The sequence below is a fragment of the Scyliorhinus canicula genome, chromosome 15 (genome assembly GCF_902713615.1).
Source record: "Scyliorhinus canicula chromosome 15, sScyCan1.1, whole genome shotgun sequence".
Classification (NCBI taxonomy): domain Eukaryota; kingdom Metazoa; phylum Chordata; class Chondrichthyes; order Carcharhiniformes; family Scyliorhinidae; genus Scyliorhinus; species Scyliorhinus canicula.
In genome coordinates, this window is record NC_052160.1 from 124,859,971 (window position 1) to 124,874,650 (window position 14,680).

The following is a 14,680-nucleotide window of genomic DNA, read 5'->3' on the forward strand; positions in this document are numbered from 1 at the left end:
ATTTCAATAAGTGTCTGTTTGAGTTTCTCACCCATGGCACCCAGATCACATTGACATGTCTCTGGGCTTTGCTTCCAGATCTCCCAAATTTACATCAAGTTAAAAGAGAAATTTTCGAGCTAACTAAAGTCGGCTAGTGAACGGAGGTGAGGTGAGAGGAGGGCTGCTGTCATTGGAGCCTGGTTAGCAGTTTTCGATGGGCCTACGAGGCGAGCAAGGGGGGGGGGGAAGGAATCGATACTGAGAGAAGATTTTTCGAGAGTAAGTGCAGGGATGGTTTCTGGGAGGGGGAGGGGTTTCGATGTTACTAATGGATAGGGGCGGGTCAGGCTCATGGGGCAGGGCCTGGTGGTTTGATGGTGGTGGATAAAAAGGGCGGGGGGGGGGGTGCTGGTGACAGACTCCCAGTTAGGGTAGTCACGTGGAACGTGAGGGGGCTAGGAGGTCCAGTCGAGAGGCCAAGGGTTGCGCATCTTTTTAAAAAAGAAATTTAGAGTACCCAATAATTTTTTTTCCAATTAAGGGGCAATTTAGAGTGGCCAATCCGCCTACCCTGCACATCTTAGGTTTGTGGGGGCAAAATGTGCAAACTCCACATGGACAGTGACCCAGGGCCGGGATTTGAACCCAGGTCCTCAGCGCCATAGGCAGCAATGCTAACCACTGTGCCACCGTGCTGCCCAGGGTTGCGCATCTTAAAAGTTTGAAAGCCGATGTAGCAATGCTGCAGGAGACTCACTTGAGCGTGAAGGACCAGTTGAGACTTAAAAAGGGTGTTTCACTCTGGAATTTAAAAAAAAAATTTAGAGTACCCAATTATTTTTTATTTCCAAGGGGCAATTTAGCGTGGCCAATCCACTTACCCTGCACATCTTTGGGTTGTGGGGGTAAAACCCATGCAGACATGGGGAGAATGTGCAAACTCCACACGGACAGCGACCGAGGGCCGGGATTCGAACCCGGGTCCTTAGCACCGCAGTCCCAGGGCTAACCATTGTGCCACATGCCATCCTTTTTCACTCTGGATTTGACGGAAGGGCTCGAGGGGCAGCGGTAATGGTCAGCAAAAGAGTACCATCCCAGATGGAGAATGTTGCAGGTCAGGGGGGTAGATATGTGATTGTCATATTGGCGCTGGACGGGAGGTTAGTGGTGCTGGAAAGTGTATGTGGTCCCAATTGGGACGATGTGGGATTCACAAAGAAGGTGTGTGGGGCCATCCCCGACTTGGACGCACACAAACTGATTGTGGGGGTGGGACTGGAACTTGGTGCAGGAGCCAAGGTTGGACAGGTCACGGCCACGCTCGCTGGTTCCGTCAAGGGGGGCAAAGGCGCTGGCTAGGCTAATGGTGGAAATGGGAGGTTCCTGCACCCAGGGGGACGGGAGTACTCGTTTTTCTCAGCAGTCCATAGGGTACACTCACGGCTCAACTTTTTGTGGTTGGGAAGGCTTTGCTGGCTGGGGTTAAGGGGTCGGAGTACTCGAGAATTGCAGTATCAGATCATACTCCGCATTGGGTGGCACTGGAGAAGGTGGTATTACAGAAGCCTGGGTGGAAATTATATGTGGGACTGTTGGGGGACCGAGGGTTCTGTGACAAAATTGAAAAAGTAATTGAGGAATATGTACGTTTTAACAGCACGGGGGAGGTGTCGAAGGCAGTTGTCTGGGAGGTTCTAAATGCGGTGGTGAGGGGTGAGGTGATCTTGTTTCAGGCCAGGGTGGACAAAGAGGAGAGGTTGGAGCGGCAGAAGGTAATAGATGAGATGTTGGAGGTAGATAGGGGTTATGCAGAAGATGGGACCCAGCGAAGCTGGAAAAGAGGAAGGAACTACAGGTGAGCTTTGACCGACTATGTACCAGGAAGGGGGTGCGCCAACTCAGGCGAGCAAGGGGTGCTGTTTACGAGCATGGCGAGAAGGCAGGGTGTATGTTAGCGGGAAAGCTTCAGAGGGAGAGGGCGGCAAGGCAAATTGGTCAGGTGCGGGACAGTGCAGGGAAGTTGGTGATGGCTCCGCATCAGATTAACAAGGTCCTTGAGGAATTCTCTGAGAGGTAGTACAGGTCAGAGCCACCTGGGGCAGGGCTACATTAGAAGGAGCAATAGTGGAGCAGGAGATAAAAGATGTGATTGGGAGGATGCAGTTGGTAAAGGTGGCAGGACCGGATGGGTTTCCGGTGGAATACTATAAAAAATTCAAGGATAGGCTGGCACCCCTGATGGTGGGGATGTTTGAGGAGGCGATATTGGGGCAGGCATTGATTTCCCTGCTGCTTAAAAAAGATAAGGATCCGACGGAGTGTGGGTCGTATAGGCCCATATCACTTTTATATGTGGGCGCAAAGGTATTGGCGAAGGTACTGGTAGCTAGGCTGAAGGAGTGCCTCCCGAAGGTGATAGTTCAGGATCAGACGGGGTTCGTGAGAGGGAGGCAGCTCTTTTCAAACGTTAAAAGGGTATTGAACGTCGTTATGGCACCGGCAGAGGGGAAGGAAACAGGTGGTTGTGGCATTGGACGCCGATAAAGCGTTTGACCGGGTAGAATGGGGGTACTTGATGGCAGTTTTAGAGCGGTTTGGGATTGGTCCACGATTTGTGGACTGGGTAATGCTACTGTATAAGGAGCCGAGGGCGAGTGTCCGCACAAATAACATCAGCACGAGATACTTTTCTCTCCACCATGGGACGAGGCAGGGATATCCGATGTCCCCCCTGCTGTTTGCCCTCGCGATTGAGCCGTTGCCCATTGCGTTAAGAAGTTCGGGAGTGTGGAAAGGGATAATGTGGGGGGGGGGGGGGGGGAGTGAAATAGAGCATAGGGTATCCTTATGTGCCGAAGATTTGCTGTTATACATGATACATGTTGGAACCCAGTGTGTCAATAGGGGAAATACTGGAGCTGCTTCGGGTGTTTGGGTCTTTCTCGGGGTACAAATTAAATCTAGACAAGAGTGAGTATTTTGTGGTGTCTTGGACGGGGGTGGGGGCAGGAGTGGGGGGGGGGGGGGCTGCCATTCCGTAGGGCAGGGTCTCACTTTAGGTACCTGGGGGGGCAGGTTCCCCGGGAGTGCGGGGAGGGGGGGGGGGGGGGTGCTCTGCAGGTACAACATTTCTCGTTTGGTGGGGAGAGTGAAAGCGGATCTGGCAAGGTGGGATGGTCTCCCTCGGTCACTGGCGGGTCGGGTACAGGCGGTTAAAATGAACGTGTTGCCGCGATTTCTGATATTTTCCAATGCCTGCCGATTTTCCTGCCAAAGGCATTTTTTAGAGAGATTGAAGGAATGATTACCTCCTTCATATGGGGAGGGAAGGTGGCCAGAGTGAGGAAGGTGCTGCTACAGAGGGGAAGGCAGGCAGGGGGTTTGGGTCTTCCGAACCTGATGTATTGCTACTGGGCGGTGAATGTGGAGAAGGTGCGGAGCTGGGTCAGAGGGGTTGATTCCCGGTGAGTCAGAATGGAGGAGAGTTTGCGTAGGGGGTCGGGATTGAAGGTGCTAGCAACAGCGCCACTCTCAATGTCCCCGGGAAAATACTCAGGGTGTCTGGTAATAATAGCTTCATTGAGAATTTGGAGGCAGTTTTGCCAACACTTCAGGTTGGGGGCAGGGTCAAGGCAAATGCCGATTTGCGGGAACCAAAGATTTGAGCCAGGGAAGTGGGACAGAAATTTTCGGAAATGGGAGCAGAATGGGATTAAGACACTGAAAGATTTGTTTCTTGGGGGTCGGTTTGCAGGATTGAAGGAACTGGAAGCGAAGTATGGGCTGGAGCAGGGGGAATTGTTTAGATACATCCAGGTTTGAGATTTTGCCAGAAAGGAGGTACAGAGCTTCCCGGTGGAGCCGGCCTCCACATTGCTGGAGGAGGTGCTGACGACAAGGGGACTGGAGAAGGGGGTAGTGTCGGCGGTTTACGGGGCTATTTTGGAAGAGGAGAAGGCATCACTACAAGGGATCAAAGCAAAGTGGGGGGAATAGTTGGGAGAGGGTATGGAGGAGGGGTTCTGGTGTGAGGTGCTCCGGAGAGTGAACGCCTCCACCTTGTGCGCGAGGCTGTGGCTGATGCAGCTGAAGGTGGTATATGGAGCACACCTTACAAGGGCGAGGATGAGACAGCTTTTTGAGGGGGGTAGAAGATGTGTGAATGTTGCGGGGGGGAGGGGGGCGCGAATCACGTTCATATGTCTTGGTCCTGTTCAAAGCTGGAGGATTACTGGAAGGAGGTTTTTAGGGTAATTTCAAAAGTGGTGCACGTGAAACTGGACCCGGGCCCCCGGGAGGCCATATTCGTGGTGTCGGATCAGCCGGGGTTGGAAACAGGTGCGGAGGCAGATGTTGTATCCTTTGCCTCTTTGATCGCCAGATGGTAGATCCTGTTGGGATGGAGAGCAATCTCTCCACCCTGTGCCCTGGCGTGGCGGGTGGACCTGTTGGAATCCTTAACTCTTGAGAAGATAGTTTGAACTGAGGGGAAGGATGGAGGGGTTCTACAATTCTTGGACGTTATTCATTATACACTTTCAAGAATTAGAAACATCGAACATTAGGTGGGGTGGGGGTTGGGAGGGTTGGGGGGAGGGTGACTGTATGTGTTAATAGTGACTATGGGTGATTCCTGATTCCTTTTTGTTATTTATTTATGTTAACATGCGGGCTGCTGTTTGGGGTTTGGTGGGAGGATAGGATTGCTGTTGTTGATATGGGGATTGACATTGCATTCGTTACTGCTTATTATTTATTGTTGGTGGGTGTAAATTTGGGAGAAAATGTGAAAAACGAGGAGAATAAAATTATTTAGAAAAGAAGTTAAAAGAGAAATTTTAAAAGTATGTGTTTTGTAAAGTCCAGTGTTTATAACATTGTGAAATAAGTCAGTTCCTCATTTCAGAATGATGTGTGCTTTTATGTATGCGGTTTTGAGCTGTTCTCTCTCTCTGCATTAACGCAATGAGCCCCTACATTTATTAACAAGAGCATTGCATTCTGAAACAAAATAACCAAGATTTTCTACATTACCAGAATGACTACACTTCAGAAGTAGTTCACTGCCTGCAATGTGTTTTGAGGCATCTGGTGATTGTAAAAAGCGTTGTCAATGAAAATCTTTCTTTTCTTCCCCTTTTCATATCTCTGCATTACTCCAATTCCGGCCTCGTCAGCAACCTCGATTTCTATTACTTCAGCTGCCAGAAGTTCTATAATTCCCTCTGTAAGTATCTCTGTCTCTCCATCTCTCCCTCCTCATTTACTATTCTGGTGAGCTGTAAATATTCGGTCATTTTATGTAAGGAGATTATCACGCACAGGATGTTTCAGATGGTGGGGTTGCCCACCCTGTCACCTGAAGAGTTGGTGGGGAATGCATTCCCCCCCCCCCCCGCCACCCTGATATTTGTATCAGGTGTCCTGCCACCATTTAATGTTCAGTGGGGTGTTAATTGGCTCAGGGCGACTCGGATTTGCTGGCGGCTCTGTAGTGGTTCAAGGGTGATTACCGTACGGACTACAGCCAATCCCCGGAAAAGAGGATCAAGTGAAGGCCGGACTGAAGATAAGCAAGTCCTGGCTAGCAGGCCTCCATGAGGGGAGTAAGGGTGGTCGGGGGGAGGTTGGGGGGGTGGGCTATGACCTTAGGGGGGGGAATGCATTTGATGGACACAGGGGACCCCCATAGAATGAACTCTCATCCTTGTGGCAGGGGTTAGTTGAAGCACCTCAGTTGCCATTAATTGTCTCCGCCTGCCCCTGTAAAATGGGGACAGGTCAGGGATGTGCAGGTTGGCAGTAGACAGGCTGTGGGCTGCACATGAGGAAACATAGGATTCCATCTATGTGTACCTAAAAGAGATTCTACTCCATGAAGTGCCCACTAATCACAGAAGCCCGAAGATCACCACACTCCCTCTTCAGGGTCACCTGGGCACAGATAAGACCATGGAAAAGAGGCAGGAAAACAGAGTGAACCCTTGACCCTGAACCATAGAAGTACTCGTTGCTGACATCATCAAACTTTCTGGAAGATTCCCTGACTTCCCTGAACCTGGGATAGATTCCTGAATCAAGGGAAGTTTATAGGTTCCCCCTTCTGAAAGGAATTCTTCTGTGCCCCAATTTCTCCATTTAGAATGGGGTTAAAAGCATCAAACCAGATTTAGAAATGTGCAGAGGTTGGGACTGCATCCTCAGTGAACTCCACATGGTTGACTAACTGTTACACCTGTCACAGCTGGGACCTGAAGCCCAATCTTTCTCAACTATGTCATCCAGACAAGTCAACAGACTCGCCATGTGAATTATTCAATCATAGAATAATAAGGCCGTTTGGCCCATTGTGCCAGTGCTAGTTCTTTGAAAGATCACTCAAATAGTCCCACTTCCCTGTTCTTTCCTACATCCTTGAAACTTTTCCTTTTCCAGGTTTATCCAATTCACTTTTGTTTGAAAATTTCTGTTGAATCTGCTTCCTCCCCCCTTTCAGGCGACACACTCCAGATCACAACAACTTGCTCTTTATAGAACCAGGAAGGAGGCCATTCGGCCCATTGAGTCTGCACCGACACGCCAAAAGAGCACCCGACATAGGCCCACTTCCCCGCTCTAACCCCGTAACCCCACGTTTCTTTTCATGTCACCTCTGGTTCTTTTGTCGATCACCTTAAATCATTTTCCTCTTGTTGCAGACCCTCCTGCCACTTAATAATAATAATAATAATCTTTATTGTCACAGGTCGGCTTACATTAACACTGCAATGAAGTTACTGTGAAAAGCCCCTAGTTGCCACACTCCGGCGCCTGTTCGGGTACACAGAGGGAGAATTTAGAATATCCAAATTACCTAACAGTCTTTCGGGACTTGTGGGAGGAAACCGGAGCACCCGGAGGAAACCCACGCAGACACTGGGAGAACGTGCAGACTCCACAAAGACAGTGACACAAGCCGGGAATCGAATCTGGGTCCCTTGCACTGTGAAGCAACAGTGCTAACCACTGTGCTACTGTGCCGCACTTGAAACAATTTTTCCTATTTATTCTCACCTAACTCCTTATAATCTGAACGCTTCTATTAAATCTCCTCTTAACCGTCTCTACTCTCAGGAGAACAATCCCAGCTTCTCCAGTCTCTCCTCATAGCTGATGTCCTTCATTCTTGGAACCATTCTGAACAAATCTCTCTCCAAGGCCTTAACATCCTTCCGAAAGTGTGGAGCCCAGAACGAGACACACTGCTGCAGCTGAGGCCTAGTCACCGATAATTAAAGGTTTATGATAATTTCCTTGCTTTTGATCCGAAGTCCTCTATTATTAAAGTTAAGGACCGTGTGTGCTCTTTTGACAGCTCCCTCGGCTTGTTCTGCTACCTCTAAAGATTTTTCAACCTAATCTCACAGGTTTCTCTGTACCTGCACCCACTTTAAATTTATACCATTTAGTTTATATTGGCCGGATTACTCCAGTTGTCAAGGTTCTCCTACCAAGATGTAACTCTTCATTATTCTCCACATTTAATTTCATCGGTTATGTATCTTCCCACCTCACCAGCCTGTCGATGGCTTCCTGAAGTCAATTGAAATGAAATGAAATGAAAATCGCTTATTGTCACAAGTAGGCTTCAAATGAAGTTACTGTGGAAAGCCCCTAGTCGCCACATTCCGGCGCCTGTTCGGCGAGGCTGGTACTTGAATTGAACCGAGCTGCTGGCCTGCCTTGGTCTGCTTTCAAAACCAGCGATTTAGCCATTCTCTTCTTTGTTTGCAATATCTCTAAGTTTCATGGCAGTTGCAAACTTTGCAGCTATGTCCTGTATATCCAGGTCGAAATCATTAATGTACATCAGAGGAGCAATGGTGTGAATACTGAGAAACCCTCACTCTGTAGCTCCCACAAGCCTGAAGAACCACCATTCATCTACTCTCTGTTTACTCTCCCTGACCCAACTTCATGTCCACACAGACTCTGTTCCTTCAATACTGTGGCCATTAATTTGGCCAACTAGTCTGTTATGTGGCAAGCACCTTTTGAAATTCCGTAAACACAACAGCAGCCACATTTCCCTCACCAGCCCCTCTTTTACTTCATCAACAAATTCTATCAGGCCTGTCAAACACGTTTTGCCTTGAATAAACCCAAGCTCTTCCATTCATCAACTTATATTTTTCCAAGTGCCAATAAATTAAGTCCCCGATTAATGGCTGGGATTCTCCGACCCCGTGCCGGGTCAGAAAATCCCCGGGGGACGTGGGAAACGCGCCCCGCCACCCAACATTGGCTTCCCGATCCTCCCCAGCCCATTCTCGGGCACCTGCAGGATTCCCGCCGCGCCGGTCGAGGGCCATTGAAAGCGTCCCCTCCATCCCCCCCCCCGCGATTCTCCAGGCCCCGATGGGCCGAGTAGCCGACGGGTTCGGCCGAGTCCCACCGGTGTGGGTTACTCAGGTCCCACACGGCGGGACCTGGAAGGTGAGTGTGCAGAGGCCATCCTGGAGGAGGGGGGGGCGGGTGGCTGGGGGTTCCGACCATGGTGTGGGGGGGGACCTCCATGGTGGCCTGGTGCGCGATTGGGGCCTACCGATCGGTGGGCAGGCTATTTCCGTGGGGGCCTATCAGCGCCGGCCCTAGGGTTGCTGGCGCCCCGGGCAAGCTGAACTTCGGCGCCCTTGGGGGGGTGTGGGGAGGACCCGAGGGGGGGGGCGGGGGGGAGGGGAGGACCCGAGGGGGGGGGCGGGGGGGAGGACCCGAGGGGGGGGCGGGGGGGAGGACCCGAGGGGGGGGCGGGGGGGAGGACCCGAGGGGGGGGCGGGGGGGAGGACCCGAGGGGGGGGGCGGGGGGAGGACCCGAGGGGGGGCGGGGGGGGGAGGACCCGAGGGGGGGCGGGGGGGGAGGACCCGAGGGGGGGGCGGGGGGGAGGACCCGAGGAGGGGGGCGGGGGGGCGGACCCGAGGGGGGGGCGGGGGCGGACCCGAGGGGGGGCGGGGGGGGACCGAGGGGGGGGGAGCGGACCGAGCGGGGGGGCGGTCCGAGGGGGGGGGCCGCCCTGGGGAGGGCGGCCACCGCGCATGCGCTGGTTGGCACCGGCCCAACTGCGCATGCGCGGGACCCGAGTCTCTGGCGCCCCCTAGCACATGGCGCCCCGGGCGACTGCCCGAGTTGCCGGTGCCTTGAGCCGGCCCTGGGGCCTATGTTTCTCCGCGCCAGGTCCCTGTAGGGCTCCACCATATTGCCCGGGGGCCGGCGCAGAGAAAGGAACCCCCGCACATGCGCGGAATTACACCTGCAATAGCGTGCATGCACGGAAATACGCCAGCCGTTACGCACATGCACGGAAATACGCCGGCCGTTACGCACATGCACAGAAATACGCCAGCCGTTACGCACATGCACGGAAATACGCCGGCCGTTACGCACATGCACGGAAATACGCCGGCCGTTACGCACATGCACGGAAATACGCCGGCCGTTACGCAGATGCACAGAAATACGCCAGCTGTTCCGCGCATGTGCGAACTTTCGCCGGCCGTTCTGCGCCCTAGGAAGGGGAGCCTTCCCCATTATTGGAGACCGTTGACGCCGGAGTGGTTGGCGCCGCTTTTCACGCCGGGGTGGGGACATAGCCCCATTATTGGAGAATCCCACCCCATATCTCTCAATGTTCCCTCACATCAGGCCGATTGGCCTGTAATTGCTGAGTTTATCTCACTTGCTCCTGTTATTCTAATGATGAAGAAATTCTCCATTTTCCTCAGTCTGGAGATTGCTACTCAGTCATTTGCACAGCATCTATTTTAATTCACTTGAGGGCTGTGGTTTTGGGAGATTCCTCGATGTGTGTAGCAGTAATTGTTATTTCCATTATACCGATAGATCTTCAAAACACTGAACCTGCTTTAGGTAGTTGGAGTTCTGTTCCCACCTCTCGCCTCATACTCACTAACGCCCTGCATACAGTGTTAGCTGAAGGAAAAGACAGCAAACAGCAGCAAGATCTCTCCAGCACGGGCTTCTGATGTGATAAAGAGCAGTATCACTGGGACATAAATGCTGCCTTTCATTTGAGTTTAAAGTCACTCTGGGGCTGGGAAGATGAATTGAGACAAATTAACTAGGTCCTCCGTCTCTCAGCTGCCTTGACCCTATTCTTGAGCTCGCTGTGTCTAAAGACTAACACCTTTCGGCCTAACTTCTAAACCTCCCAAGAAACAATCTTTGAAATGTTACGCTCCATCACCCGTTGCCGACTTCGTTTCCTTTCTCAGTGGCTCTTTCCCTTGCACCTCAACAAATCCGGGCTGCCTCAAAATTAAAATTGTTGGTCTTTGAAAACCGAGCTGAATGAGAAAAGGGAGTCCTCTGCGTTTATGTGGCTGGACAAATAACCCCGAGAATGTGAGTTCAAAATCCACTATGGGAGTTGGAGAATTTGAAATTGTTTTTTTTTTAAACCTGGATTACAGGAGCTTGGTTTGGGTTAAAAAAATGACCTTGAAGCCATAAAAATGCAACGGGTTCCCTGCCACTCATAAGGGAGGGACGCCTGTCATCCTTATGGATATACATGAGATGTGACCCCCCACCCCCATGCCCATATCAATATTGTTGACTCTGTACTATCCTCTCGTGTGACTCTCAGTTTGGGGTAACTAAGGATGGGCATTAAAAAGAATTGCATTTCTGTAGGGCCATTCTGGACATCATGATTTTCCAAAGTGCTTCCAGAGCCAATGTGGTTCTCTTGAATCTCGTCCCTGTTGTAAAGTGGCAAATGTGACAGAAAATTAGCAAACAGCCATATCCCACAAACAGCAATGAGATGATGGCCAGATAATTGTAGAGGGATAAATATTGGCCTGGGAATACTCCCTTGCTCTTGTTCAAAACAGTGATATGGGATATTTTGCATCCACCTGAGATGACAAATTGGATCTTGATTTAACATTCCGTCTGAAACATAGCACCTCTGACAAGGCAGTGTTCCATTAGTGTCAACTTGGATTATGCTCTCAAGTCTCTGGTGTGGAACCAGAGCCAACGATTTCCTGATTCAAAAGCACAAATGATACCCACTAAACCACAACAGACAATTAAAAGATGTAACACAGAAACCAGAATAGAGACTTACTAACAAGCACAGTCTGAATAGAAGCTACAGTTTTCATGCTATAAGGTTTTCATGCTATAAGAAAGGAGGATGCACAATATTAATAAAGGACAATATTAAGCAGATGAACAAAATGCTAAAAGTAGGGATGAAGGGACAGTAGAATGGTCAATAGGATTCGAGCTGCTGGGTGAAGCTGGAAACAAGACACAGAGCTATGCGTGATCTACCGAGCTCTGCCTTTGTTCCGTCTTGGAAGTGTGGAGTGCTTGTAGGGCTGCTTTTAAGTCATTACACTGTTTTTGTAACTGCTCAACTTGTTCTGTTTCCTGTCTTACCAAGACCACGCGTTGCGTGTCTTGGCAGGCTTTGTCATATTGGGACTGAAAACTGCTCAAATGGGCGAGACAAGATTGGTGTGCCCGCTTGGCATCAGCCACCTCCTTGTCCCTCGCCGCTAACTGCTCTCCCAGTTCCCTGTTCTCTCTCTCACATTTCCTTCACTATTCCTGTCTCTCTCCTCAATCTCTCTACGGAGCGTCCTAACGACCTCCTCTGTGCCTCGCAATTGTGCCAAGCAGGACACGATTGCCATCGGCTTGCGAGCTTTCCCTAAGCTCTTCTTATGAATCTCTGTCAGGTTCTCCCACCAAGTATGCCCTATACTTCCGGGACCTGTTTCATTATTCGCGCAGAATTCGCTCCAAAGGGGCCATCCTTTCCCTTTGAGGTACTTTCTGATTTCTTCTTCCCATACGGGACACTGTCCTACTCTACTGGTCACTGCGACCTCGAATTCTTGGGGGTTCATAAGGGGTTCCATTGCCTTCATTGGCATTTTTCTCTCACTATCTCTGGGGTTTACTGAATTTGGGACAGGGGGTGATAAAGTGGCGATGTAAACACGGGTACGGCTGACGCTAATTTCCGACCTACAAAACTCCCGACAGTTTTACGCAACAAAATCTTTCAGGTTTACCTTCTATCCTTGTCAGTACGCATGCAAATAACACACTTCCGAATTTTGATGGTTTGATCAGTATTGGTCTTACACTTATGCTTTTTTCTGTTTCCAATTGGATTCTAATTCAAATGTTGGGTTCTCTCGGAGTGACTAGGCCACTTCTAGGTCAAGTCCCATCAGATGTCGCCAGTAAATGTTGCTATATTTATCTGGTTATAAATGTGGCAGTCAATATGGTTGCCTTCCTTAATCCTAATTATGTTTGCTCTAGAGTTGCCAGGTATCTTTCGATACCGCCACAAGGTTCAAACCCGAATACTGATCAAAGAACCAATGCACCAGTTAGTTAGTTCAGAGTCAATACTATTTATTTATACACACAATAATATCAACTCATGCACAAAATACCACAAACTAAACTGTCTCTAACGCTAACGCCTATACTTAACTTTGGGTTCCCACTCAGTCAGAGGAACAATGGCCGCTGTTCGGATCTGAGGCTGTTGGTTACGAAGAGGTAACAGGAGAACAGCTAAGGTTGTCCGTCTGGTAGCGAGCGTTGACCTTGGACTTACTTGCTTCTGGTGCAGCTGGTGGACGGGTCTCTATGCTTTGAGAGCCAATTCCAAGAGAGCGATTCTCTCTCGGGGGTTTCTTCTTATACGCGAAGGGGCTGCGCATGCTTTTGGGCGGGCCTTGAACTTGACCCCGTTTAATTGGGCCGCATCTTGATCACTGGTATTGATCTTGACCAATAAAGGGGTGGGTGCCCTGATGGCTGCCTGTCCTAGGTGGCCATTGGCCTGGCTTTGTTTACGCTTTCAGTTTGGGGAACTGGCGCCGGGGTGTCTGGAGCTAGATTGGTTGCTTGAGCGTCTTACCTTTGTTCCCGGAGATGGGCCATCAATATGCTAATTGACCTACAGTTTCAGTCTCGTCTAGGAGTTGCCTTCTCAATATGCATACAGGTTCTGTGCCTGCTTGCTTTCCTAACATTCTCCATATTTCCCTGCAGTCATTGCGATCATCCACTTTGTATTCTGGAAGTGGCCATCCCAGATGGCTACACTGTCTGCCCCCTCCACACCGGGTGATCCTCTATCCTATTTTGAGCTAACAAATCTGCCAATTAAACTAAATTAAACAAGCTGAAGGGCAAATTAAAGGAGCAGCAGACTCTTAAAGTGATACTGCATCAACCAAAAAAACAAATCACAAGGGAAATGTAAAACATTAAAACAAAAGGATATTAAGGAGGGGGGAGGGGGGGGGGGGGTGTAGGGCAGCACGGTGGCGCAGTGGTAGCACTGCAGTCTCACGGCGCCAAGGTCCCAGGCTCAATCCCGGCTCTAGGTCACTGTCCGTGTGGAGTTTACACATTCTCTCTGTGTTTGCGTGGGTTTTGCCCCCACAACCCAAAGATGTGCAAGGTAGGTGGATTGAACATGCTAAATTGCCCCTTAATTGGAAAAAATTAATTGGGTACTCTAAATTTTAAAAAGATTTTTAATGGGGGGGTGGTGATATAACATCCGGTCACCGTGGAGCCCGCCAGGCACGGAAAGTCTCGATCATGCCAGCAGACACTATGTGCTCCCCATCCAGCCGTGAATGGGCAGACAGTGGGTTCCTCCTCTCCCCCTCCTCTCCCCCCCCCCCCTTCCCATCAGCTAATCCTCCTATTTATACTATTTTAGGATGAATCAGTTAAACAAACTGAGGGACAAATTAAGGCAGCGGGCTCTTAAGGTGACACTGCATGAAAAATAAAACAAATGGCAAAGAAAACTTAAAACATCAAATCAAAATGTGATTAATAATAAACTTTATTATTGTTACAAGTAGGCTAACACTGCAATGAAGTTACTGTGAAAATCCCCTAGTCGCCACGCTCCGGCACCTGTTCGGGTACACAGAGGGAGAATTCAGAATGTCCAATTCACCCAACAAGCACATTTTTTTGGTGCTTGTGGAAGGAAACCAGAGCACCCGGAGGAAATCCAAGCAGACACGGGGCAGACTCCGCACAGACAGTGACCCAAGCCGGGAATCGAACCTGGGACCTTGGCGCTGTGAAGCAACAGTGCTAACCACTGTGCTACCGTGCCGCCCCACGGTACGGCATGGATTAAAGGAGTCAATAGAACACCCCAATCCCTGTGTTGCTCACCGAACATGGAAGGGCTCGATCATACCAGTGGAAATTGCGTGCTCCGTCTCCAGGGACACCAGGCTGCACTAGGGGGCCAGACAGTCGAGCCAGACAACCCATTCCATTGCTCGCTGCTTGGATCTATTTATGGCAAGTCTGGCCAGGCCCAGGAACCTATGAGGGGATCCTCCCCACTGCTCTCCCTACTCCACAGTACATGATCCCCTATTTATAGTCTACTTGGGGGAAAAAAGCAATTAAACTAAATTCAACAAACTAAGAGACAAATTAAAAGAGCCGCTCCTTAGAGACGTACTACATCAAAAGAAACAGAATGTCTTGGAAATCTTAAAACATTAAAACGAAAGGTGATTAAAGGGGGTGCAATAAAACACCCCGGTCACCATGAGCTATTGATCATGCCGGCAGGCTCCACGTGCTCCCTCTTCAAGGCCACCCAGCTGTGAA